At 39.7% G+C, this 26,848-nt stretch overlaps 1 non-coding gene across 1 annotated transcript; it reads right to left on the bottom strand.

Annotated features, from left to right (window-relative positions):
• Positions 1-3,942: 3,942 nt before the first annotated feature.
• LOC122419945 lies at positions 3,943-4,049 on the bottom strand. The gene has a single exon (XR_006263145.1). It is a non-coding gene; the product is annotated as a U6 spliceosomal RNA (small nuclear RNA).
• Between the last annotated feature and the right edge of the window lie 22,799 nt (positions 4,050-26,848).

Here is a 26,848-nt window from a genome sequence, read left to right as displayed (position 1 = left end):
GATTGGAGTAAAAGAACTCTGAGGAAGGGAAGGAGAGGACAGCACTATGACCACGTCCATTTCACATGGAGAGGAGAACTTGGAGGTCCAGAGACTTGCCCTCTTGAGCTAAAAAGTTGCAGTCAGAGCCAGGGCTAGAGTCCCTGTCTTCTGAGCTCTAGTTTAGCAGTCATTCCTTTACCGTGTGTCTTCTCTATACGTTTCCAAGATCCCTAATCCCCATTAAGTTTCATATCTTTCTCTTCATCACAAAGGAAAGAGAAAATCTGATTTGAATCAAAGTATGAAGAATCTGAAATATTTCATATAATTTAAGGGTACATACTTTCTTTAAGTTTCAAAAGTCAGTTATGTTAGGATGCAAGAGAAATAAATCTACTTTCACTGTTTTTACTTAAACTTTTGAAAATTATTTTTTCTTCTGTTTAGATATTATTTAAAATACTGGAGTTCCTGATATTTTAGTACATTTCTGTTCTTCACCTAAAACTGACCATTTCTAACACCTCTGAAGTACTATCTTATGATTTATCTTATGACTGTGAACACAAACCATGAACTAAACCTGAATATAAAGATGTCTTCCATGTTCCTCCTAAATGAACAACCACATTTGTAAAGCATGTTTCACCTATGCAACATCAATCAACAATATCAAAGAGAAACATGGCTCATGTGTACATACACATCTTCATTTTCGTGCGTATCAAGTGTTTGAGGTACACATGACATTTCCTGAGGCTTGTTTGTTTGTTTTCTAAACTTTTTCTTTCATATTGGGCATAGCCACTAAACAATGTTGTGATAATTTCAGGTGAACAATGAAGGGACTCAGCCATACATATATACATGTATCTATTTAAAAAATTTAAAAAAAAAAAACTATTAATCAACATTAGCAACCTTAAACTATAAAATGCTTGAAAGTTTTAATCTGCAGCATCCATGTGCTGCCAGGACTGGCACTACCAATAAGCAGACTCTCAAAGCCACAATATCAAATCTTTCTCCTTTTTATTGTAATTCACAGCTTGATCAACCAGAGAAATGTGGCTTTCACATTATTATTCAGCACAATCTCATCAACTTTATCCTTTAGCAATGACCTTATGATAAGAAACTAAGCCCTTTGAAATAGCATTTGTAATTAATCCATTTCCATAAGATTAACATGTCAAATATCACAAAAATACATGTAACAGCCTTCTGAAACTTCAAACCTCTTGGTCCCTTAAAGCCAGTGTGATCAGTGATTACACTGATCACAGTGTAATCAGCAGAAAATAAACTGCTAGGCAACCCCTGTGTTTTATGTTCATTCATTTATTCATTCATCAAACATTTATTAATATGTCCATGTTGCACACACCACACTGCCAGAGTCTAGAGAAATAGACAAAGAAGGCTAAGGTGTGATTCTGAAAGCATTCACAATTTAGAGAGTAATACAATCTTATTTTTAAAAGATAAGCTACTCCAATGAGCTATAAGAGATATGAATAAAATCAGAGGTCTTAGAAGCATAGATTCAGGAACATCTCTACACATATAACAGGAAATATTCCAAGCAGAAGAAATAAAGTGCTACATACAGAAGCATAACAATTATGATATCTCTGAGAATAACAAGCAATTCATGTGAAACATGACAAACCATCAACACTGTATCCCTCTTCCTTCTAAAGTATTAGCAAAGGTAAGACTACCAGCAGAGTGGCAGAGAACAAAGCTAGAAAAATAGGCCTGACACAGTTTCTGTGTGGCCTTGTACATTATGCTAAGAAGTTTGGAGAGGATTTTTTAGGCATTTATCCAGAGGCTAGGAAGCCACTTGAAGTTGCTAGCAGAAAAGCCACGTGATAAGAAACATGCTTTAGAAAAATACGTGTTGTTACTGATGTACAGAATGGATTGTATAAGAAGAAACTGGAGATATAGAGACTGAGTAGAAGACTACTGAATTAACCCCAACAAAGTTTTGAATAAAAACAGCACTATTGCTAAGGTGGTGGAGAAGGAGAGGTAATGAAAGTGAAAGTGAAAGTCGCTCACTTGTGTCTGACTCTTTGTGACCCCATGGACTATACAGTTCATGAAATTCTCCATGCCAGAATATTGGAGTGGGTAGCCTTTCCTTTCTCCAGGAGATCTTCCCAACCCAGGGATCGAACCCAGGTCTCCCACATTGTAGGCAGATTCTTTACCAGCTGAGCCACAAGGAACGTTTAATCATAGACTTCAAAGTTAACTAACAGTGAGTTAGTGAGTAACTGGGGTAGATGGTAAGGGGGAGAATAATACCAAGTTTTCTGATTTAAAAAGTTATGTGAATTAACTACCTGTGAGGTTGAAACAGGAGGGAAGGGTCCAGGACACAAAATTTGAAAGAATGATAAAAGCGACATGATATGACAAAGACTGGTTAGAACCAACTGGGTCCAAGACAGCAGCATATTTGACTTCTAGTGGACCTTGAGCCTCGTTTTACACCCATTATATTACATTAGCATATGCTAAATGACACATCACAAGCATCATGATACTTCTGAAGTCTACCACTGAAGGCCAAAAAGTGGGTAGTGGAAATCCCCACCCTTTCCCCAAAATAATTGGACTAAAACCTCACACTCATTTGCCTATGAAATTACCCAGCCCATAAACACTAACCACGCCAAATTTCAATGTTCTCTTGCCTACTGAGATGGCCCACACTCTGTCTGCAGACTGTGTTTCTCTCTAAATAAATCCACTTCATATTATCATTTCATCCCCAGATTCTTTTGTGATGAAGCAAGAGCCTGAAATTCATGAGCAACATCTTAGAAAAGCCAGCCAGGAGAACTGAGTAAGCACAGCTTCACTGCTACTGTACTTCCCACCAAGGCTCTCTGGCTCTCCTATTCTCTCCTTCTTTTTCTTATTCTGTTGCCTTTTCAAACAACCTCTCACCTCCCTTGTGCTTGAGAAGTGCTGCCTTACTCTGCTGGAAACGAGAAAAAGAAATCTGGCAGGCATTTTTCAACCTTGTCGCTAGGTTTTCTACTTTTTACTGTTACATATGCACAAGGAATGACAGGGAACTTTTCCAGCCATCCTCCCAGGCAGCTAGGGACCCAGACCATAGGATCTTTCACTCACGGTTTCCCTTATCCACCATTTAACTAACTGTTAACAGGTCCAACTATGTAAAAACATAAAATACTGCCTTACTTAGAGTTTGTGCCATGATCACAGAGACTGCAATCCATTTGGGAGCTCCCTCACCAGCTGGAGATCTGTGCTTATGCCCTCAGGATGTAAGGGGGCTGGCGGGGGATGGTCCAGTGCCACAGGATCCAGGGTGGTGGAACCATCCTTCATTGCCCACCTCCTGGTGTTTGTCTGGCCCCATCCAGGGCCACCCTGACCCCACCCCCATCCCACCGTGTTAGGGAGGGGCAGACAATTCAAGATGGGTGTGGCACATGGCCACACCCCAGGGATACATGCCCCGGCAATGACTCACATTTGCTGTGCTTGCCTCCCCTCCAGTCCTGCAATTGGGAATGTCCTTCCAGGGTCAGAACCCACCATCCCCCTGGCTACAGTCTCAGTGCCTCTGCCTCAGTTTCCACGTCCATTCATGCACCCAGTCCCACTGCCAGCTAGTGGCTAGCCGGAGCCTGTGTGTAGGAAGGGGCGGGGGAAGGATGACACTGAGGCCCAGGGGTGCTGCCCACAACAGGGAAGGGAGAAGAGAGTTGTTGTTGTTTTTCCACAAACCATCTCTCTTAATGGCCAGCGCCTGTTTTCCAAAATTTAACCACCTTTTTAGAGAAAAAGACTGGAACTTAAACAGGTCTCAGAACCATGAGGAAGTCCATTCCAGGGGAACATTTCCCAGAACACAGGGATTAATCTATAAAATCTATTCTTTTTTTTTTTTTTTTTTTTCTTTTTTTTAAAAATATGGAACGCTTCACGAATTTGCGTGTCATCCTTGCGCAGGGGCCATGCTAATCTTCTCTGTATCGTTCCAATTTCAGTACATGTGCTGCCGAAGCGAGCACAATCTATAAAATCTATAAAAAGTCTTCAGGAATGTCAATCATCCTGGGTTACCACAGATGTCAGGATAGGACATAGGCCCTAAGATGCTGGGTCCTGGCCACATGGGCAGTATCCACCCTCACTGTGGATAAAGTCAACAGGACTAGGTGGATGGGGATGCCTGGAACCAGTCCTCCTTTAGAGACTCTCCATGAGACCTCCTAACACGAGTCCTCTCTGGTATAAGAATATTCTCTCCCCAAAGGGACAATAGAAAACACTTCCTCCATCCCCAAGGACTCATCTCTCAGGTGCATTTTTAGTCACTGCTAAAAGTTTTCTCTCCAATACTTTGGCCACCTCATGCGAAGAGTTGACTCATTGGAAAAGACCCTGATGCTTGGAGGGATTGGGGGCAGGAGGAGAAGGGGACAACAGAGGATGAGATGGCTGGATGGCATCACCGACTCGATGGGCATGAGTTTGAGTAAACTCTGGGAGTTTGTGATGGACAGGGAGGCCTGGCGTGCTGCAATTCATAGGGTCGCAAAGAGTCAGACATGACTGAGCAACTGAACTGAGCTGAAAAGTTTTCTCTAGATTCTTTAAAACAAACAAAAAAAGCTCATTTTCTTTTGGAACATCCACCTATAAACTTGAAAACAATGAGGCCTAACCAGAAACTGGGAGCCTCAACTATAGTACAATCCTACAGTTAGACATCTTTTGCAAAGGGTAGGGCAAATGGGCAGAAGCTCCATATGTACAGGCTTTTACAGCCCAAAGAGAAAACCCAGAGTTATGTAGGTCCTATGTTAGGGAACCTTACCAACTGGGGCCCATTCAAGCTAAACAAAAGCCCTCACTAGGGGCAGCCCTAGAAGAACAGGAGCCCCAGACAGAAGACCCAAGCCTCAACACTCTTCTACCATCTTCAACCTCTCCTCAACCCTATAAGCCTCTTTACCATTCCATGCCAGAAATGCATCCAGAGCCTCTTTTCCTCCTTCTGGAAGCAGTAGGTGGGCCTCTGGGAATTACCAGAGTCCATACCCCTTCTTCCTTGTCTGACTTTAACCAATGTCACACCTGCTTAGGCAGATTCTCGAGCAAACCTAGCTGGTTCACCAAAGAATTCCAGCCCAAAAGCTTTCCATCAGCCCCAAACTCCTCTAAGCCTTCTTATTGACACAGACTTCAGTGTTCTTAACAGTAGAGACCAGGTTGAGTAGGAAAAGAAGGAAAAGCATGACAAGGAAGGAATGATGGCAAGCCAAGCTTCTGGTAGCTGTCATAACCCACCTCCTGGTCACCCCAAATGTACTCCCAGAAGACCCCCTCCAGGGAAGGGAACCAGTTTCTGCTGTGGGAGTTTTGAACCCTGGAGCAAGAAATGCTCTGTTTCAGATCAGGCATCCTGATAGGCAGAGTCAATGCCCCTGCTCAGCCTTGAAGCAGTTACAGAAGATGGACCGTTGCCCCTCTGCTTCGGATAAGAATGTGGGAATAAAATCTCTGAGGAAGGAATAAAACAGGAGGGAAGGGGGCAAGGTACAACTTTTAAAAGAATGATGATAACCATGTCATTGTGTGTGCTCAGTCGTGTCTGACTCTTTGTGACCCTTTGGACTATATCCTTTGGACTATATCCCTTCTGTTCATGGGAATTTTCAGGCAAGGATACTGTAATGGGTTGCCATCTTCTCCTCCAGGGGATCTTCCTGATGCAGGGATCAAACCTGCACCTCCTGAGTCTCCCACATTGCAGATGGATTCTTTACCCACTAAGCCATCAGGAAAGCCCTGATAATAACCATTGGACATGACAAAGACTGGTTAGCATCAGTTGGATCCGAGATGGCAGAAGATTCAACTTCCAGGGGACCCTGAGCCTCATACACTCATTGTAATACATTAGCTAAATGACACACCCACCAGCACTATGATAGTTCTGAAGCCAATCATAAAAATGCCAAAAAGTGGGTGGTGGCCCAATTCCTGGAAATCCCTGCCCCTTCTTCAAAATAATTGGTGAATAATCCTCCCACTCATTAGCCTGAAATTGTTTAATAGCTATGTCAGACTCTTTTTCAACCCCATGGACTGTAGCCCACTAGGCTCCTCTGTCCATGGCACTTCCCAGGCAAAAATACTAGAGTGGGCTGCCATTTCCTTCTCCAGCAGATCTTCCCATCCCAGGGATCGAACCTGCATCTCCTGCATTGGCAGGTGGATTCTTTACCACTGAGCCACCTGGGAAGCCCAGCCTACGAAATTACCCAGCTCATAAACACAAATCACGCCATATTTTGGGGCTTCTTGCCTTCTGAGATAGCCCACACTCTGTGAAGTGTGTTTCTCTCTAAGTAAATCCACTTCTTACTATCACTTTGTCTCCAACTTCTTTTGCAATGAAACGAAAACCTGAGATTCACCAGCAACAAGGTGAGGATGCCATAACCAAAATTAGAAAAGAAGTGCATCTTGAGTGGAGAAGGAATGCAGTCATACTAGTTGAGGAAATGAAAAAGTATTTGTGAGGGAATGAGCTCAGGAGAAAGAATGCTGGTACAGGTTAGAAGTGAAAACTGTAGAGCCCTTGGCAAATAGGTAGCACTTACAATCATATTGTTAAATGAAATTGCCTAGGAAAAGCATGTAAATATAAATAAAATATTAAATAACCTTCTTTAGTTCCTCTTAAAATACAACCTCTGCAATACAAAAGGTGCAAACCGGAAAATGTTCAATATTTAATATCCTCATCCTTCTAAGGCAATAGAAAAATTAACTAGAAATATATACAATGCTGTCAGCACTAGCCACTTTACTGTTTAATTCATTTATTGCTTCAACAGGGAGTGGGGAATAGGTGATCAAAAGAAGATTTAGTAATGATCTAAATAAGTAACCAGAAGTCCCAGGATAGGGGTAAAAAAAATAGTTAATTTAGGAAAATATGGAAAGATATATTCTTAACAATTTCTTATTTTAAAAAGTTGTTTTGTTATATAATAATGATAATGGCTTACATTTGTCTAGTGTTACTAGAGTAACATTAAGCATTTTGCTAAACTCTTTATATGCTTAGTTTACTTAATCCTTATAACAAAACTGTGAGCTAGATACTATTATAATTCCCATATTATATGTGAAAACTAAGGTTTATAGAGATTAAGTATCTTACCCAAAGTTACAAAGAATATAAATGAAAAAATTGAGATTGGAAGACAAGGCTCTAACTCCAAAGTACTTCCTCTCAAACACCACCCTGTGCTTCCTGGTTCTGTCCATATTAAATACTTCCTGATTTTAGATTCAGTTTTCTTCATTGAGCAAACATCTAAGTCTACTATCACTACTTCTATTCAACTTGAACTAGAACTTCAAGTCAGGGCAATAGGTAAGTAAAAGAAAAAATGGGCATCCATTTTGGAAAGAAAGAGTAAAATTCTATTCATTCAAAGATAACGTGATCTTGTATATAGACAAACCTAATAAACTCACTAAATAATTCAAAGACAATGTGATCTTGTATAGAGACAGCCCTAATAAACTCACTAAATAAAAAATACTGTTAGAACTAATAAATAAGTTTGGCAAGGTCACAGGATATAAAAGAAACAAACAAAAATCAATTGTATTTCTATACATTGTCAATGAATAATCTGAAAATGAAATTAAGAAAACAAGCCTATTTTAAATAGCATCAAAAAGAGCAAAATGTTTTACAGTAAATTCAACCAAGGAAGTACAAGACTTGTACACTGAAAACCACAAAATTCATTGAAAGAAAAACAGCCTATGTGCAGGGCTCAGAAGAAGCATATTGTTAAAATTGTAATACTCCCCAAATTAATCAACATAGTCAATACAACCCCTATCAAAACTCATACCAGCTTATATGCACAAATTGGCAAGCTGATCCAAAAATTTATGTGGAGATACAAGTGACCTAATTACAAGGGACCCAACCACTTCCTAATTTCAAAAGTTACTACAAAGTTAGAGTAGCCAAGAGAGTATCACTTCAGTTCAGTTCAGTCGCTCAGTAGTGTCTGACTCTTTGTGGCCCCATGGACTGCAGCATGCCAGGCTTCCCTGTCCATCACCAACTCCCAGAGCTTACTCAAACTCATGTCCGTCAAGTTGGTGATGCCATCCAACCATCTCATCTTCTGTCATCCGCTTCTCCTCCCAACTTCAATCTTTCCCAGCATCAGGGTCTTTTCCAACAAGTCAGTTCTTTGCATCAGGTGGCCAAATTATTGGCATTTCAGCTTCAGCATCAGTCCTTCTAGTGAATATTCAGGGCTGATTTTCTTTAGGATGAAATGATTGGATCTCCTTGCAGTCCAAGAGACTCAAGAGTCTTCTTCAACACCACAGTTCAAAAGCATCAATTCTTCATCACTCAGCTTTCTTTATAGTCCAACTCTCACAAGAGACAGAAGTATAGGTCAATGAAGTAGAATTGTGAGTCTAGAAATACACCCATATTTTTATGGTCAATTAACTTTTAACAAAAATGCCAAGAAAATTCAATAGGAAACGGATAGTCTTTACAATATGTGGTCCTAAAACAACTGGATTAATGAACATGTGAATGAATGAATGAATGAGTAACTCAAAATGGATAGCAGACATAAATGTCAGAGCAAAAACTATAAAACCATTAGGAGAAAATATTGGAATAAAACTTTGTGACCTTGGGTTTCTTAAATATGATAAATAGCAAAAGAAAAATAGACAAATTGAACTTTCTCAAATTAAAAACTTTTTACTTCAAAAGATACCATCTGAAAAGTGAAAAAACCACCCACAGAATGGGATAAAATATTCACAAGTCATATATTTAATAAAAGTCTTATTATAGATATATGAATAATTCTTACAACTCAATTTAAAAAAGACAACCTTAAAATGGGCAATGGATTTGAATATGTTTCTCAAAAAAAAAAAGATACACAAGTGGACAATAAACACGTGAAAGATGTCACTAGTCACTGTGGAGATGCAAATCAATTCCACTATGAGATATCATTTCACACACACTAGGATGGCCATAATCTTAACAGAGTGTATTAAGTATCAGTGAGGATGTGGAGAAACTGAAACACTCATACATTGCTGGGAGGACTGTTAAATGGTGCAGCCACTTTGAAAAACAGTTTGATGGTTCCCTGAAATATTAAATATAGAATACCTTATGACCCAACAATTCAACTCCTTGGTGTTTACCCAGAAGAGATGAAAACATATGTCCACACAAAGACTTATACACAAATGCTCACAGCAGTGTTATTCACAACAGCCAAAAAAGTGGAAACAACCCAAATAGCCAACAACTGATAAATGGGTAAACATAATGTGGTACACTCATACACTAGAATATCATTCAGTCATAAAAATGAAAGACTTGCAGCAGTTCCCTGGTGGCTTATTGGTTAGGATTCAGTACTGTCACTACCGTGGCCCAGGTTCAAACCCTGGTTGGAGAAGGCCCACAAGCTGTGTGGCGTGGCCAAGGGGAAAAAAGTACAATTCAGGAAAAATGAAAGACTGATTCACACAACAACACGAATATTAAAAGCATAATTCTCAGCAAAAGAAGCAAAATATAAAAGGCCACATATTGGATGATTCCATTTATATTAAGTGTCCAGAATAGGCCAGTTTATAGAGACAGAAAGTAGATTAGTGGTTGCCCCGGGCTGGGAAGAGAGAAGACAGCTGCTGCTGCTGCTGCTGCTGCTAAGTCGCTTCAGTCGTGTCTGACTCTGTGTGACCCCACAGACGGCAGCCCACCAGGCTCCCCCGTCCCTGGGGTTCTCCAGGCAAGAACACTAGAGTGGGTTGCCATTTCCTTCTCCAATGCATGAAAGTGAAAAGTGAAAGTGAAGTCATTCAGTCGTGTCCGACTCTTCGAGACCCCATGGACTGCAGCCTACCAGGCTCCTCCGTCCACGGGATTTTCCAGGCAAGAGTACTGGAGTGGGGTGCCATTGCCTTCTCCAAGAGAGAAGACTAGAGAGTGACTAATGATGGCTACAGACAGAGTTTTTTTTCTTTTCTTTAACTGTGTTAAAATATACATTTAAAATGTATCACCACCATATTTAAATGTAGTTTGATGGCATTAAATGCATTCATATTGTTGTGCAACTATTATCAACATCCATCCCCAGAAATCATCTTGCAAAAACTCTGTACCCATTAAATAGTAATTCACCTTTCCCCCTCCCCTCACCCCCTGACAACTACACACACCTCAAGGTTCAGCCATGTTGCAGCATGTGTCAGAATTTCTTTCCCTTTTAAAACTGAATACTGTTTCATAGTATATATGTACCACATTTTGTTTATCTATTCACCCACTGATGGACATTCCACTTGCTTCCACCTATTGCTGTTATGAACATGAATGCACAAATATTTCTTCAAGACCCTGATTTCAATTCTTTGGGGTTTACACCCATAAGTGAAATTATGGGATCATATTAGGTAGGGTTTTTTAATGATGATGACAATGTTCTTGAGTTATGGTAGTAATGGCTATACATCTCTTTAAATACATAAAAACCACTGAACTGTACATTTCCAAAAGCTGATTCATATTTGTCAGAAAACAGCAAAATTCTGTAAAGCAATTATCCTTCAATAAAAAATAAATTAATTTTACAAAAAGTGATTATATTTCTCTTTTGAAAGAAAGAAATACAGATGCTTATGCATTTGCTGTTTAATGATAAGTCAAATGAGGCACTTTAGCCACTAAATTCAACAAACAAAAACTGTTGTAGTTTTATAAACAGTAGATAAAAGAAGAAATGGGGGAAGTGAAGATGGAAGAACAGAGAGAGAAAAAGACATAAAAAGATTTTAATAGACGAGAAAAAAATAAAAATGGACATACGCTCACACATAAATTTAGGTTAAAATGTAAATATCCAAATCCTTTCAATCCTGACTGATTCTCATTTTCCCACTATACCACCCCACCATAACTCCCTCAGCCCTCTTTCTGATTTTTTATTTCCCTCTCACATAAGCATGTGAATCTGAATTAAAGTGCTCATGTTATGATCTCCAACTCACTTAACTTGTAAGGATCAAAGTAAATTACCATTTATTAAGCAGAACAGTTAGCTGGAAAGAAACTTGATTTAGGAGTCAGAAAGCTTGGGTTCAATTCAATTCATCTATTTTCCAATCTCATATGCTGTCAAGCTGAAGCACTGAGAACAGTGCCTGTGGTTGAAAACTCTGAATTTCTCATCATATTAGTAGTAATTGATTAAAAGATCTAATAAAAGGCATTGAGAATTCAAAATAGCATCTATGGTTCATGTCAAGATGTGCCAACTACAAAATGCTATGAAATCAATACAACCTTAGAAGGGAAACTGCAGTTGGCTAAGAAAACTTTAAGAGATTTGCATGACAGGCGTGCATAGGTGACAAAGATGACAGAGGTCACAAAGTTAGTGACCTGTTGGGAACAAAATAAAAGATATGAGCCACTTCTTAATATACAATGACTTTTAACTTATTTCTTATGAAATATAATTGACACATCATCTGTACTGCTATTTTCATTGAACTAACATGGGACTTTTCCAGTTTCATTGTCTGCATTCTAAGCACAATTTTTTAAATTTTTATTTTGTATTGGAGTAAAACAGATTAACAAACAATGTTCTGATAGTTTCAGGTGAACAGTGAAGGGACTCAGCCCTACATATAGATGTATTCATTCTCCCCAAAACTCCCCTCTCATCCAGGCTGACACATAACATTGAGCAGAGTTCCATATGTCTAAGAATAATCTTAAAGACTTAAAGGTAATGTGAAGGAGGTGTCTACTAAAAATATTAACACTTCCTTAGATGTTCTAATAATTAAAATCTTAATCCCACTGTTATTGACTCTGTAGAACCTATGTTGTTTTTCATACACACCAAAAAAATGGGAGTGTGGAGTCAAAAAACAGAAGATGAAAATAAGTGACTGACTGGAGACTCCAGTCCTTACTTTCTCTCATAAGTTATCATTCTTATTAATCTTATCACTCACTACTCATGTTCCTCTCTATTCTATAAGAGGCTGGCTGGGCTTTAGAATTCAAACAAAAGAATTAGAACCTCTGACAACATTAGGTTCCCTCTCCAGTGTGGCAAAAATTGGCTAGAGCTGGGTTGCAGGCACCCTCTAAATGGTTCATGAGTTCTCTAGAGTGACACATTTCCATCTGACCTGTTTCTTTCGTTTATGTTCCCTACTTGATCACCACAGGGCTTCTCTATTAGATTGAGTCTTAAGAAATTCTAACATGTAATGGCCTGAAAGAAGAAGACAGATTTGCCGAGGAAGTTGAGAAGGAGTCACAGAGATAGGAGGACAACTTGGAAGTGAGGTGAAGAGAGTGTTGTCAGAAAAGGAGAGTGACCAGTGTGTTTCACATGTGGCCAAGAGAACAAATGAGACAAGAACTGAGATATACTCACTGAATTTAGACTCTTAGAAGCTGGCAATTTTACCTTTTTTTTGTGGGGTTTTCTGTTGTGGTTTTGTATTTGGTGGTTTGTTTCATTTTGTTTTTAAGTTGGATCCTACAGCTATATAGAAGTGGGTTTAGGAGCTTCAGAAATTACTGACTTGAGTAATGCTCTCCAACCCCTACCCCTTAACTCATGTCCACCTGGAAACTGTGACTTTGGATGCAATTTTTGCAGATGCAATTGTGTTAAGATGATGTCATATTAGATTGCTTGTGCATGCTCAGTAGCTCAGTCGTGTCCAACTCTTTGCAACAACAGACTATAGCCTCCCAGGCTCCTCTCTACATGAGATTTTCTAGGCAAGAATACTGGAGTGGGTCAAATGACTCTTGTCCTTAGAGAAGAAAATTTAGGCACTGAAAGACATCAGATAGGAGAACACCATGTGAAGGCAGAGATAGAGATTGCATCCACAGGCCAAGAAATGCCAAGGGTTTCTGGCAATACCAAGAGTGAAGAAGAGAACAAGGAAGGACTCGTCCTTGAAGACCTCAGAAGGAGCACAGCTTTGCTGACACCTTGATATTGGATACCTAGCCTCCAGAACTGTGAGAGAATAATGCCTGTTATTTTAAAATATACCAAGTTTATGGTGCATTGTTATAACAGTGCTAGGAAGCTAATGTAGGGAGTGAGAAAATTGAAACCATGAGTACAGAGATATTTGAAGAAGTTTGGGTAGGTGTACAAGAAAAAGATAGGATGTTACAAAGAAAGAGAGAATCAAAAATTGATCATAGTAATTAGACATCGTACACTTTTTTTCCAAAACTTCTTGGTTGCTGCAGTGTAGATATAGAGAATTGAAGAGTAAGGTTTACTGAAGAGTAGAATTTCATTGAATAGTTATAATGGAAAGACAAAGGGATAAGAATTTATAGATTCATAGTTTTACTGAAATGAAGAACTATGGACTCCATACTGCCTAAGAAGGAAAATTAAGAAAAAAGAGGATTGATGGACTTGGAGAAAGTAAAGGGGTCAAAGAACCAGAGAATATCATTAAGTCCATGTTACGGGCTGAAAGGTATCCTCCTAAAATTCTTATGTTAGAGCTCTAACTCCCAATGTGACTGTATTTGGAAACAGGGCCTTCAAGGAGATAAGGTTAAAAGAACTCATACGGGTGGAACCCTACCTAATCCAATAAGACTAGTGTTCTTATAAAAATTACAATAGACTCCAGATTTCCTAATCCCACTTCTATTGAACTGCTGTGAAATAATTCTGATTTTTATATGTCTGCTCGATTTTTTTTTAATTTAAACTTGTTATATTATATTGGGATATAGCCAATTAACAATGTTGTGTTAGTTCCAGGTGAACAATGTAGGGACTCAATCATGCATACATATGTATCCATTCTCCCTTAAACTCTCCTCCCATCCAGGCTGCCACATGACAGGCTCAATTTTTATTTTTAATACTGTGTTAAGCTGACAAGTTATGTGTTTCAGTTTTGGCTTATAGACTATCATTTACAGTGTCTGCCTCAGAGTCTCTCCATGTCCACAACTTCAGTTGCTAATTCAATACCAGCGTTTGTCAAATTTTCTTCTCCTCCAATTTACATAGCATTAGTCGCTCAGTCATGTCCAACTCTTTTTGATCCCATGAACGGTAGCCAGTCAGGCTCCTCCATACTTGGGATTTTCCAGACAAGAATACTGGAATGGGTTGTCATTTCCTTCTTCAGGGGATCTTCCCAAACCAGGGATTGAACCCAGTCTGCATTGCTGACAGACTCTTTACTGTCTGAGCCACTAGGGAAGTCCCAAAGTACATGTTTTGGCTGAGACAAAACATTTCAGGACCTCTCAGTTCAGTTCAATTCAGTCACTCAGTTGTGTCCAACTCTGTGAGACTCTACGGACTGCAGCACATCAGGCTTCCCTGTCCAACACTAACTCCTGGAACTTGCTCAGACTCATGGCCATTGGTCAGTGATGCCATCCAACCATCTCATCCTCTGTCATCCCCTTCTCCTCCTGCCTTCAATCTTTCCCAGCATCAGGGTCTTTTCTAATGAGTCAGTTCTTCGTATAAGGTGGACACAGTGTTGGAGCTTCAGCTTCAGCATCAGTCCCTCCAATGAATATTCACGACTGATTTCCTTTAGGATTGACTGGTTTGATCTCCTTCCCAGTCTAAGAGACTCTCAAGAGTCTTCTCCAACACCATAGTTCATCGCAGCATTGTTTATAATAGCCAGGACATGGAAGCAACCTAGATGCCCATCAGCAGATGAATGGATAAGGAAGCTGTGGTACATATACACCATGCAATATTACTCAGCGGTTAAAAAGAATTCATTTGAATCAGTTCTAATGAGATGAATGAAACTGGAGCCCATTATACAGAGTGAAGTAAGCCAGAAAGATAAAGATCATTACAGCATACTAACACATATATATGGAATTTAGAAAGATGGTCATGATAACCCTATATGCAAAACAGAAAAAGAGACACAGATGTACAGAACAGACTTTTGGACTCTGTGGGAGAAGGCGAGGGTGGGATGTTTTGAGAGAACAGCATGTATATTATCTATAATGAAAGAGATCACCAGCCCAGGTTGGGTGCATGAGACAAGTGCTCGGGCCTGGTGCACTGGGAAGACCCAGAGGAATCGGGGGGAGAGGGAGGTGGGAGGGGGGATCGGGATGGGGAATACATGTAACTCCATGGCTGATTCATGTCAATGTATGACAAAACCCACTGCAATGTTGTGAAGTAATTAGCCTCCAACTAATAAAAATAAAAAAAATAAAAATTTAAAAAAAAAAGCATCAATTCTCACATCCATACATGACTACTGGAAAAACCAGACAGCTTTGACTAGACAGACCTTTGTCGGAAAAGTAATGTCTCTGCATTTTAATATGCTGTCTAAGTTTATCACAGCTCTTCTATTAATTTCATGGCTGCAGTCACCATCCACAGTGATTTTGTAGCCCGAGAAAATAAAGTCTATCACTGTTTCCATTGTTTCCCCATCTATTTGCCATGAAGTGATGGGACCAGATGCCCTGATCTTCATTTTTTGAATGTTGAGTTTTAAGCCAGCTTTTTCACTCTCTTCTTCCACCTTCATCAAAAGGTTTTTAATTCCTCTTTGCTTTCGGCCATAAGGGTGGCATCATCTGCATATTTGAGGTTATTGATATTTCTCCTGGCAATCTTGATTACAGCTTGTGCTTCATCCAGCCCGGCATTTCTCATGATGTACTCTGCACAGAAGTTAAATACGCAGGGTGAGAGCACACAGCCTGACGTACTCCTTTTCCAATTTGGAACCAGTCTGTTGTTCCATGTCCAGTTCTAACTGTTGCTTCTTGACTTGCATACAGGTTTCTCAGGAGTCAGGTAAGGTGGTCTGGTATTCCCAATTCTTTAAGAATTTTCCACAGTTTGTTGTGATCCACACAGTCAATGGTTTTAGCACAGTCAGTGAAGCAGAAGTAGCTGTTTTGCTGGAGTTCTCTTGCTTTTTCTATGATCCAATGAATGTTGGCAATTTTATCTCTGGTTCCTCTGGCTTTTCTAAATTCAGCTTGGTCATCTGGTTAGCCAATCCCCTAATCAAAATTTCTATCTGGAGACCTCAGAGCACCTCAAAATCAACACGACTATAAGTCTCATGATTTCACTCTCCAGACCTACTCCTTCCTGTTCCAGTGTTTCTAACCTTGGCAAGTAGCACACTCACTCATCTGCTTGTGAAAGCCAGAAGTCTAGAGGTCTCTCTCAACAACTCCCTGTCCCTCGGCCTTTATATCCAAGTCCCACAATCTTATCTCCTAAGCATCTTGGTCTTACCTTACTGGTTCTATCTCCTAGTGTTAGTCGATCAGTTGTGTCCAATTCTTTGTGACCCCATGGACTGTAGCCCACCAAGCTCCTCTGTCCATGGGACTTTCCAAGCAAGAACACTGGAGTGGATTGCTATTTCCTTCTTCAGGGGATCTTCCAAACCCAGGGATCAAACCCAGGTCTCCTGCATTGCAGGCAGATTCTTTACTGTCTAGCCACCAGGGAAGCCTTCTATTTCCTAAGCATCACTCAGATCTGCCCTCTCACAGCTACTAATTTATTCCCAACTTTGATCATCTCTTCACCATCACAATGCGATGGCCTATTAGCTGATCTTTCCACATTCACTCAGTTTGAATTCAATTCAATCATTTCTCAGCTGCAAACAGTGTAGTGTGATCTTTCCAAAACACAAAACTGATCATGCACCCATGCTTCCCTTCTCCCTCTAGTCCCAATAACTTTGCACATCCCCAAAATCCTTAACATTGCCTACAAGTCCCCATGTGCTCAAGCCCTACACAACTCTCCACTCACATCTCTTCACAGTTCCTCTCACTCCCGGCCCCAACCTCAGACCCCTATTCCAGTCACACTCACACTGAATTTCTCTCAACTTTTTGAATGTATCATATTAACTTCCATCATGGAATCTTTGTGCATGCTGAAAAGATCTTCCTTTCATCCACAAACCACTCTCCTTACCCTTTTCCCTAATAAAAGGATCTTCGCTCAAACACCACTTAGCCTTTAAGACCCAGTCTAAGACTTTGCTGTTGTCCTCATAAAAATGTATGTCTTCACGTAACAGCCTTATCTCAGTTTGTAATTAAATATTCTTCAGGGTGATTATGTGACTAATGTCTGTCTCCCCTACTAAGTGAAAATTCCACTTATTCATCACTACTAATTGACTAAGTATATTTTTTTGTCATCCTTGATTTCTATTACCTAACATAGTGCATGGCACATTATAGGCAGTTAACAAATATTTGCTGAAATACTAAAGGCTACATTCTTCCTAACTAAAACTGCCTTGCTCATAGTCACTGAGAAATAGGCAAGTAGTCACATTTTTTGCCATAATGCCAGCAAACTGCCTACCAGGGCTGGTTAGACCAAAAGGAATACAGTTCTTCCTCAGTATCTGTAGGGGACAAGTTCCAGGAAGCCAGCAGATGCCAAAATCCAGGATGTTCAAGTCTCTTATATAAAAACAATATAGTATTGGCATGTAACCTATGTACATCCTCCCATATACTTTAAATCATCTCTGGACTACTTATAGGATACAGAATAAAATTGCAAATTCTATATAAATAGTTGTAACTACAATGTACATGCTATATAAATAGTTCTCATACATGGCAAATTCAAGTTTTCTTTTTGAAATTTCTAGAATTTTCTTCCCCAAATATTTTCTATCCATGGTTGGTTGAATCCATTGATGTGGAATCAGAAAATATAGAGGGTGAACTGTATCTCTTTATTAGTTACTTTTTACTGTTTTGACTAACCCAGATAACCATGATGATGTGATCACTCACCTAGAGCCAGACATCCTAGAATGTGAAGTCGAGGGGGACTTAAGAAGCATCACTACAAACAAAGTTAGTGGAGGTAATGGAATTCCAGCTGAGCTATTTCAAATCCTAAAAGATGATGCTGTGAAAGTGCTGTATTCAGCAAATTTGGAAAATTGAGCAGTGTCCACAGGACTACAAAAGGTCAGTTTTCATTCCAATCCCAAAGAAGGGCAATGCCAAAGAATGTTCAAACTATGGTACAATTGCACTCATTTCAAATACTAGCAAGGTAATGCTCAAAATTCATCAAGCTAGGCTTCAACAGTATGTGAACCAAGAACTTCCAAATGTACAAGCTGGATTTAGAAAAGGCAGAGAAACCAGAGATCCAACTGCCAACATCCACTGGATCATAGTTAAAAAAAGAGAGAGAGGGAATTCCAGAAAAATATCTACTTCTGTTTCACTGACTATGCTAAAGCCTTTGACTGTGTGGATCACAACAAACTGTGGAAAATTCTTAAAGAATTGGGAATACCAGACCACTTTACCTGCCTCCTGAGAAACCTGTATGCAGTCAAGAAGCAACAGTTAGAACTGGACATGGAACAATGGACTGGTTCCAAACTGGGAAACGGGTACATCAAGGCTGTATATTGTCACCCTGCTTATTTAACTTCTATGTAGAGTACATCATGCAAAAGGCCAGGCTGGATGAAGCACAAGCTGGAATCAAGATTGCTGGGAGAAATATCAATAACTTCAGATAGCAGATGACACAACTTTTATGGCAGAAAGTGAAGAGGAATTAAAGAGCCTCTTGATGAAGGTGAAAGAGGAGAGTGAAAAAGCTGCCTTAAAACTCAACATTCAAAAAACAAAGTTCGTGTCATCTGGTCCCATCACTTCATGACAATGTAAACAGTGATAGACTTTATTTTCTTGGGCTCCAAAATCACTGTGGATCATGATTGCAGCTTGCTCTTTGGAAGAAAAGCTATGACAAACCTAAATAGTGTATTAAAAAGCAGAGACATCACTTTGCCAACAAAGGTCCACATAGTCAAAGCTATGGTTTTTCCAGTAGTCATGTACAGATGTGAGAGCTGGACAATAAAAAAGGATGAGTGCTGAAGAACTAATGCTTTTAAACTGTGGTGTTGGAGAAGACTCTCAAGAGTCCCTTGGACAGCAAGGAGATCAAATCAGTCAATCCTAAAGGAAATCAGTTGTACTTTGGCCACCTGATGCAAAGTGTTAACTCATTGGAAAAGATGCTAATGCTAGGAAAGACCGAAGGCAGGAGGATAAGCGGGAGACAGAGGATGAGTTGGTTGGATGGCATCACCAACTCAGTGGACTTGAGTTTGAGCAAACTCTGGGAAATAGTGAAGGACAGAGAAGCCTGGCATGTTGCAGCATGCGTTCACAAAGAGTCACATACAACTGAGCAACTGAAGAACAACAACTGTATAGCAAACTATGCCAATACTTAGTAGCTTAAAGCAACAGCCATTAATTTACCTCTTGGTTAAATAGGACAGCAATTTGTCCTGGAATAGACTAGTTGATCTGGTTGATTTGGGCTAGACTTTGTTGGGCCCATTCATGAATTTTCAGTAAGCTGCCAGTGCCTGGAGGCTGGCTAGTCTAAGAGGGCTTATCTCTGTTCACTTGGTCTCTCAATTTACATCAGCCTAGCCAAGGCATGTGGCAGAGTTCCAAGAGGAATAGAGGAAGAGTTTAAGTCTTCCAAAGGACCAAATATGCAACCCCACTTCTGTTTCCTCCTACTAGCCAAAGCCAGCCTAAATTTAAGGATAGAGAAACAGACTCCATCTCTTGATGAAAGAGGCTACAAAATCACATTGCAAGTATGTTGTTACAGAAAATTGTGGCTCTTTATGCAATCTACCATACCAACTGTGGGCTAGCCGATGACTTATAGCATGGTGTAGAATACAAGGTGAGCTATGACAATAAGATCCTGACTCTCAGGAACACAAGCCTGAAACACAAGCCTGAGAAATGTACAGTGAGAGCTGAAGCTTGAAAGGAGTCTTTCAGCTGGAGATGAAACAGTGACTACAACAGGATCCATATCACCCAAAGCAACTAAAGCAGAGGAAGAGAAAAAATGGTTCAGACACCAAGAGTGACACAGTGATGCCATAGAAGGGACCCTGAGAAAGATCAAGAAAGAAGCTGGAAATTAGAGCTGTTTTTGTTCCACTCAGCCTTTCACTCCCAGTTCTAATCCATACAGAGCCCTACAATAAGCTCCAGCTTTATTCAGGCTGAGTTCTTTGCAACCAAAAGTCTAACCAGATCAGCTTATGAGAAATGTATGTGCAATCTTTTTCCTTTTTCTTTCTTTCTAAATAGAATTAAGCCACCCACTCACCTATCCTTTTAAAAAATGAGAAAAAAGTGCTTTTTGGATGCATGAACAAATTTTGGACTGAGAGAAGCAAGAATTTGATAATGAAAGTTTTGAAATAGTACAGTACACAAGTGATAAAATACAGTTAATTTTTATGAATAAAAATTCTATGAATTTTCTTATATTCATATTCAACTTTCACTCTGTAATGGGTAAATGTTCATGCAGAGGTATGTAAGAGATATATCTTTATGTCCATGTTGCTCTTCTCCACTGTTTTCCACATGAGAACCACTGATACAAAGAAACATAGGCTTCATTACAAGATGTAAACATTGCAATCTACATGAAGGAAATCATATTACAAGCTAAATTTGGATTTGCAGCCAAGTTACAGTCCACTAAATCCTAAGTACTTTTTTTTTCCCAATAAAGCCGAAGAGCTATATTGCATTTCAAGTCTCTTGTTAGAAACTGATGCTAGGAATTGACAAGATAATAGGATGGAGAAAGTTTTCAGATCTCATTTACAGCAGATGGGAGAAGGGTCAGTTTCCTGGGTAATGAAGCATTGTCTGGTTGCCCCTAAAATCACTCCAAACTCTGCCTGGTCCCCAGAGGCTTAAAAAAGCATGCGCATTATCCCTATTCTTCAGAGCATTATTCTAACACCTCAAAAAAGAAAAGTTGTGATAAATGATCTGAGAATTGGGAGATACAAATGCCAAACTTCAAATTTTGGCTTAAAAAAAATAATCCATTCTCCTTTTAAGAGAGAGAGACTCACAATGCATAGAAACAGCTTTTAATTTATATCTAACACTAGATCTTTTGTCTAATTTGTTCTTACTCAAACTAATGAGTCTTGAAAGCTCCCACTGACAACTTGTTGCTAACAAAACACAGAGGAAAATTAGGGGGCACTGCTTCTGCCCTTCATTCCAATTCTATTCTCATGGCTTCATTCTTCCATCTGTAGATACTTTCCATCCACTCTTATCTTGCAAGAAACTGCCTGATCTTGTGAGTCATGTGTTTGCCTTCCCTGGGAAGGCAGGGAACACATTGTTGAGGATTAATAAAGGAAAGCATAGTCCCTAATCTTTTAATTTCAGCATCAAAGAGCTGTCTTTGGCCCCCATGCTTGGTTCAGTTCAGCCCTCATGGAGGTCCCTGCCATTTTGAAGGATAGAAGAGTTTTACAGAACTCCCAGGATTTCTGAAATGACAATTTATATACTATTATGAGTACCTAGATAAGAGACTGACTTATCAGGCTCACCAGCATCCACAGATGTAAGGAGAAACAGGATCTATCTGCAAACAGCATTGTATACCAGACAGAATGTCATACTGAAAACCATAAGACCTGGTGCAGAAATTTCTACTCATAAAAATTCATACAGGCCTAAAACCCTTTCAAGGGTTTACCCACTTCTTTCAAGCCTTTATATCTTAGAGCCGCAAATATCAGGAGCCTGAATATGAACTACTGTTGTGAGCCATATTTTACAAATTTTTAAATTTGTGATTTGCATCAGCTTGATTTATTTGAATCCTGGTCTGTGATCCTAGACTAATTTATAGTGATTAATTCATCATTCATGTCCTCACTGATTCTGAAAAGCTATCCCCACCTCCTTGATAGTTTACTCCTCTCCAACTCACATGAATTTCTCTGTTTGCACCAACATTCTTTAGGCTTCTTTACAGATTTGTGTGCATGACCAGAGGAAAGAAAAATGATTTCAAGAGATATCGAAGTAACATCTTCCCAGCAATGACTGGGTAGGGGAAAAGATTCCCATATCTGCCTGCATACATGGGAAATTTCTAATCCTAAGGTATGTGGCATATAAGAGAGATATTCACATTCTCTTTTTTAAAAGAAAGACTTTAGTGAACCTGACTCAAATTTAGCTCTTAAATTCCATTCCTAATGTAAAATATAATGGAAATTGTGGCATTACTATTAGTAGTGGAAATATTAGTATCAATATCAACAGCCTCAGATATGCAGATGACACCACCCTAATGGCAGAAAGTGAAGATGACTAAAGAGCCTCTTGATGAAAGTGAAAGTGGAGAGTGAAAACGCTGGCTTAAAACTCAACATTCAAAAAATTAAGGCCGTGGTATCTGGTCCCATCACTTCATGGCAAATAGACAGGAGGTAAAAGGGGGGAAATATATGGGGGGAAAAAAGACAGTGACAGACTTTATTTTCCTGGGGCTCCAAAATCACTGCAGACAGTGACTGCAGCCTTGACATTAAAAGACACTTGCTCCCTAGAAGAAAAGCTATGAGAAATCTAGACAGTGTATTAAAAAGCAGAGACATCACTTTGCCAACAAAGGTCCACATAGTCAAAGCTATGGTTTTTCCAGCAGTCATGTACAGATGTGAGAGAGTGACCATAGAGAAGGCTGAGCACAAAGAAATTGATGCTTTCAAACTGGTGTCGGAGAAGACTCTTGAGAGTCCCTTGGACAGCAAAGAGATCAAACCGGTCAACCCTAAAGGAAATCAATCCTGAATATTCACTGGAAAGACTAATGCTGAAGACAAATCTCCAATACTTTGGCCAGCTGATGTGAAGAGCTGACTCATTGGAAAAGACCCTGAGGCTGGGAAAAGTTCAGTGCAGGAGAAGGGGGTGACAGAGGATGAGATGATTGGATGGCATCATTGACTCAATGGACATGAGTTTGGGCAAACTCCAGGAGATAGTGAAGGACAGAGAAGCCTGGCGTGATGCAATTCATGGGGTCACAGAGAGTTGGACATGACTGTTAGTAGTGGAACTATTACTGTTATAAACTCTGCAACATTTCCGTATTTGCTGTTTCTCATTTTTTATATCCCCTGTTTACTACCACACATTTATTAGCAGAAAATTTCTTAAAAGAAAACCTTGTTGCCTGTGTCTGGCATAGGAAGAAAGTAAGGAGTTATGGACTGAGACCTATCTCCCTAGTCCTAGGATTCAAAGTGCTGGGTTGGGTGTGATTATCTCCTAAGAAGAGAAAGATGAAAGAGGGGCTCCTGGAGCTGCCTGGGTAAGGAGGAGCCACACTGAGCCAGAGTAACAGCTCTGGGAGTAAAATAGGAAGGTCTATGTGATGTTCTTCAGCAGCTGTGTTCATTCTATATTCTCAACACTCTTTTCATAATTATCCCAGAACCAGCAGCCCTATCCAGCAGGTTCTCCTGAGAATAAAGCTATAAAGAATGTATTCTTAAGATCGAGATGAGCAGCTAGCGTGCTCTGTGCACCAGCAAGCTGAGTGTCATTGAGTTTTTTGTCTTGTTTTGTTTATATGTTTTGCTTTGGTTTTGATTGAGCATTTGGATTTGGTGTGATTTGCTTTGGGGGCCAGTGTTCATCCTGTTCTTCCACTTCTAATAATGTGCAAACCTCTCCATGGGTCTGTTCCCAACTTTCCTGCTGTCTTCTCTGCTTTCTTGTTTTCTCTTATACACCCATCTTCTCTGACAGTTCTCAAAACTCATTTTGATTATCAATGTATATTCCACTTACATGGTATTTAGTTTTCAAAGTGCCCACACATGTCATATGCATTTAAATCTGATAATAACCTTAGGTGATGTATATTATGATCATCATTTTATAAATAAAGACAATAGTTAAAACCAAATGCTTTTCTTTCAGATCTATTAACATTTAACACTACTGAACACTTGAAACCTTCAAAAAGGGTTTGTGCTAGTCTTTGTATCTGCACTCTTAATTCTCACAGCAGTCCAGTGAGGTAGACATTATTAATTCTCCTTATGTTGCAGAAAACAAGTAACATGCCCACCTTCACATGACTAGGAATCGGCATAGTCTTGGGTTTTCCTGAGGTTACATAACCACTAAGCACCAGAGTCAGGCTAAAACCCCTGTCTTCTGATTCTGAATCAGAAATCTATTACAAATCTATTACAGTTCTTTTGTTTCCTCTTCAAGCCCTGTATCGTGGCAAAACACATTTGGTTGTTAGATTCGTTAAAATATTCGAAATAAAATTTGTTGAAAGGCATCGTAATAAAGGAAGTATTTTCTCTAGAATTTATGCTTCGCACATCAGAAGGCAGTACAGAAAGAGTTAAAAAGACCCCACTGAAGCTGACTCACCCCATAATTTATCTAGTGCTATAAAAATGAAAGACTTCTTCAGATTCCTGACCGCTTAGCCGTCTTAAAGGTGAAATGCCCTCGGGGTCTATAAATAGGTTTTGTTCTTTTCCAGTGCTCAATGTTTCAAAGTGTTTTTTATCTTTAAAATATTAAGTAAACACTGCAAAGTACTTAAATGGGCTCTGGGGGCATCTCGGGTTTGATTCTGGCCCTTCGGCAAAGCTACTGAAGTATAGATCTGGAGAACTAATCAAAAGAAAACTAAATTCACAGCTTTCTTTAAATATTTTATAGCATAATGTGTTAATGTTTCACCTGCCAGCTGCTTCAGCGGGTTTATAAGCAGCTGTCTAAGCGCATGGATTGAGCTGCCTGAATGGTCACCGCATCCACAAAAGCAAGACCCAGGAGCTGGGGAGCAGCCAAACAGAGGAAGGCCCTGGCCCCTGCCAGCTGCAGCCTCCTTTTCTTTCCCAACTTCCCCTCAGTAAGAAAGTACTTTAGGAGCTGCTTGAGATGAACAATAATTGCCAGGGTTTCGTCATCTCTCTGGCAGCAGTGTCCACAAGGAGCACTTAACATTGCACAGAGAAAATGGTTCCCAGCCATCAGCTTCCTCCCCAGAAGCGGCCAACCATTTCACAAATGGGGGCCTGGAGAGAAGCAAGGATGCCTCAGCTCAGACTCATCCCTGCTGCTGCGAAGAACAAAAATTGCGACTAAATACTTCATGTGCCAACAGTACATGTCAGTATCATCATCATCTATACACAAAGGCTTTTTAATAGCAATTCTAAATGAAACTCCAACACATTCCCCACCCATCTGAACTCTCAAAGTTTCAAGAACAAAATCATTCAAGGGATTTATTTTCAAGCTATGTCCTATACTCAGTAAAGGAAAAAGCAAATAAAACCCTTTTTCCACACACACTCACAGACACAAATACTGAGATCCTTTTCTAGATCTCAGAAATACTCACCCCCAAAAGGTTTTTGCGGTAGTTCAGAGAATCTGAACTCCATTTCTCTTTCTGCCTCTCCAAAGATCTAAGTTACTGTTACTTAGCATAGTAAGAAGGGCAAAAACACAGAAACCTCATGCTAAACAATACTTCTGCCCTTCTCCAAAACCCATATGTTGCTCTGAACAGTCCCCAGCTGTCTGGAAACACGTGAGACTTGGATCCATCTGGCATGAAGGGTTGGATCACTCACAACTTCTAGTATCCCTTTGCATTCACTGATTTACATGAGGGATGAGGAGTCTTCAAGGCAAACAACTCAAATGTGGTCCAGTCATAGATGGCATGTCTGACCAACAAAGGTGAGCAGAGGGAGAAGGCAAATTGCCTACAGAGGCCCTAGAAAAGAAATCATTCCAAGCAAAGATGGTGGTATCTGGCATGATGACTCAGCAACAGAGCCTAAAGTTTAGAGGAAAGTGTCAGTTATGGCTGCCTTGAAATAGGTATTTGAACATGCCCATATCCAGAAAAAAGTGAAATAAAAGCAGCCTGCAGTTACAGCAGAGTATACCATGGGCAACCAGGCCAGAGTGGATGGTGTGGTATCCAGTGGGGCAGCGACAGCAGTGACTGAGCACTGATCACTTGTGAAATACCCAGAGACCCACTGAGAAGACTAGAGTCTGAAGAAACTCAAGAGAATGGGGTTGTCATCCTGCCTTGAGGTCAGCATTGGGAGTTATCCAGCCAGAAAAATAGCAAGATTATATTATATATATTATTCTGGATATAGCAGGTTACTGAAGAACAATCACTCAATCATCAAATACTTATTTCTAAAAGGTTATGGCTCTCCACTATAGATGGACAACAGCTACTTGAAGTCCCAGCATGAATTCATGTGGGAACCTCCCTATGTTTTCAGCTGTTCTGAGCTCCTGTTGAATCCCCAGTCATCATTTCAGACAGGTAGTATCTGAAGTATTGATGCATCCAGAAGTATCTGAAGCCCAAGCTAATATCTGCCTAGGTATCTATTGATACAAATATCTCCATACAGACTAATGTGGGGATTTCTAAAATATAAGGTGTTTGACTCTTTTGGACCCTGTATTTGAAAATCTTGTTCTTTTATCTTCAGTGCTACCCTGAATTTTCAAAAAGCAATATAAATTATAAAGAACACATGATTTTGCTTTTAATGGAAAGTATATTTGAGCTTATTTCATTTCTTGACCAAGTCCTTTGAGATATGACATCAAAGAAATAATGTACCCTGCAGCCCAAACATTTTGTTGCTATGCCTTCTCACAGCATGATATCAAAAGTGATAGGGAAAAGTCTCAAACATGTGAAAAAGTAGTAATTACTCCATTTTCTGGCCCCTTTACAACAAAAACCTTTGGAAAGAATTGCCTCCACAT

This window comes from Cervus canadensis, chromosome 17 (genome assembly GCF_019320065.1).
Source record: "Cervus canadensis isolate Bull #8, Minnesota chromosome 17, ASM1932006v1, whole genome shotgun sequence".
NCBI lineage: Eukaryota > Metazoa > Chordata > Mammalia > Artiodactyla > Cervidae > Cervus > Cervus canadensis.
Note: the sequence above shows the minus strand (reverse complement) of the source record. Positions and strands in the feature narration are given on the sequence as shown.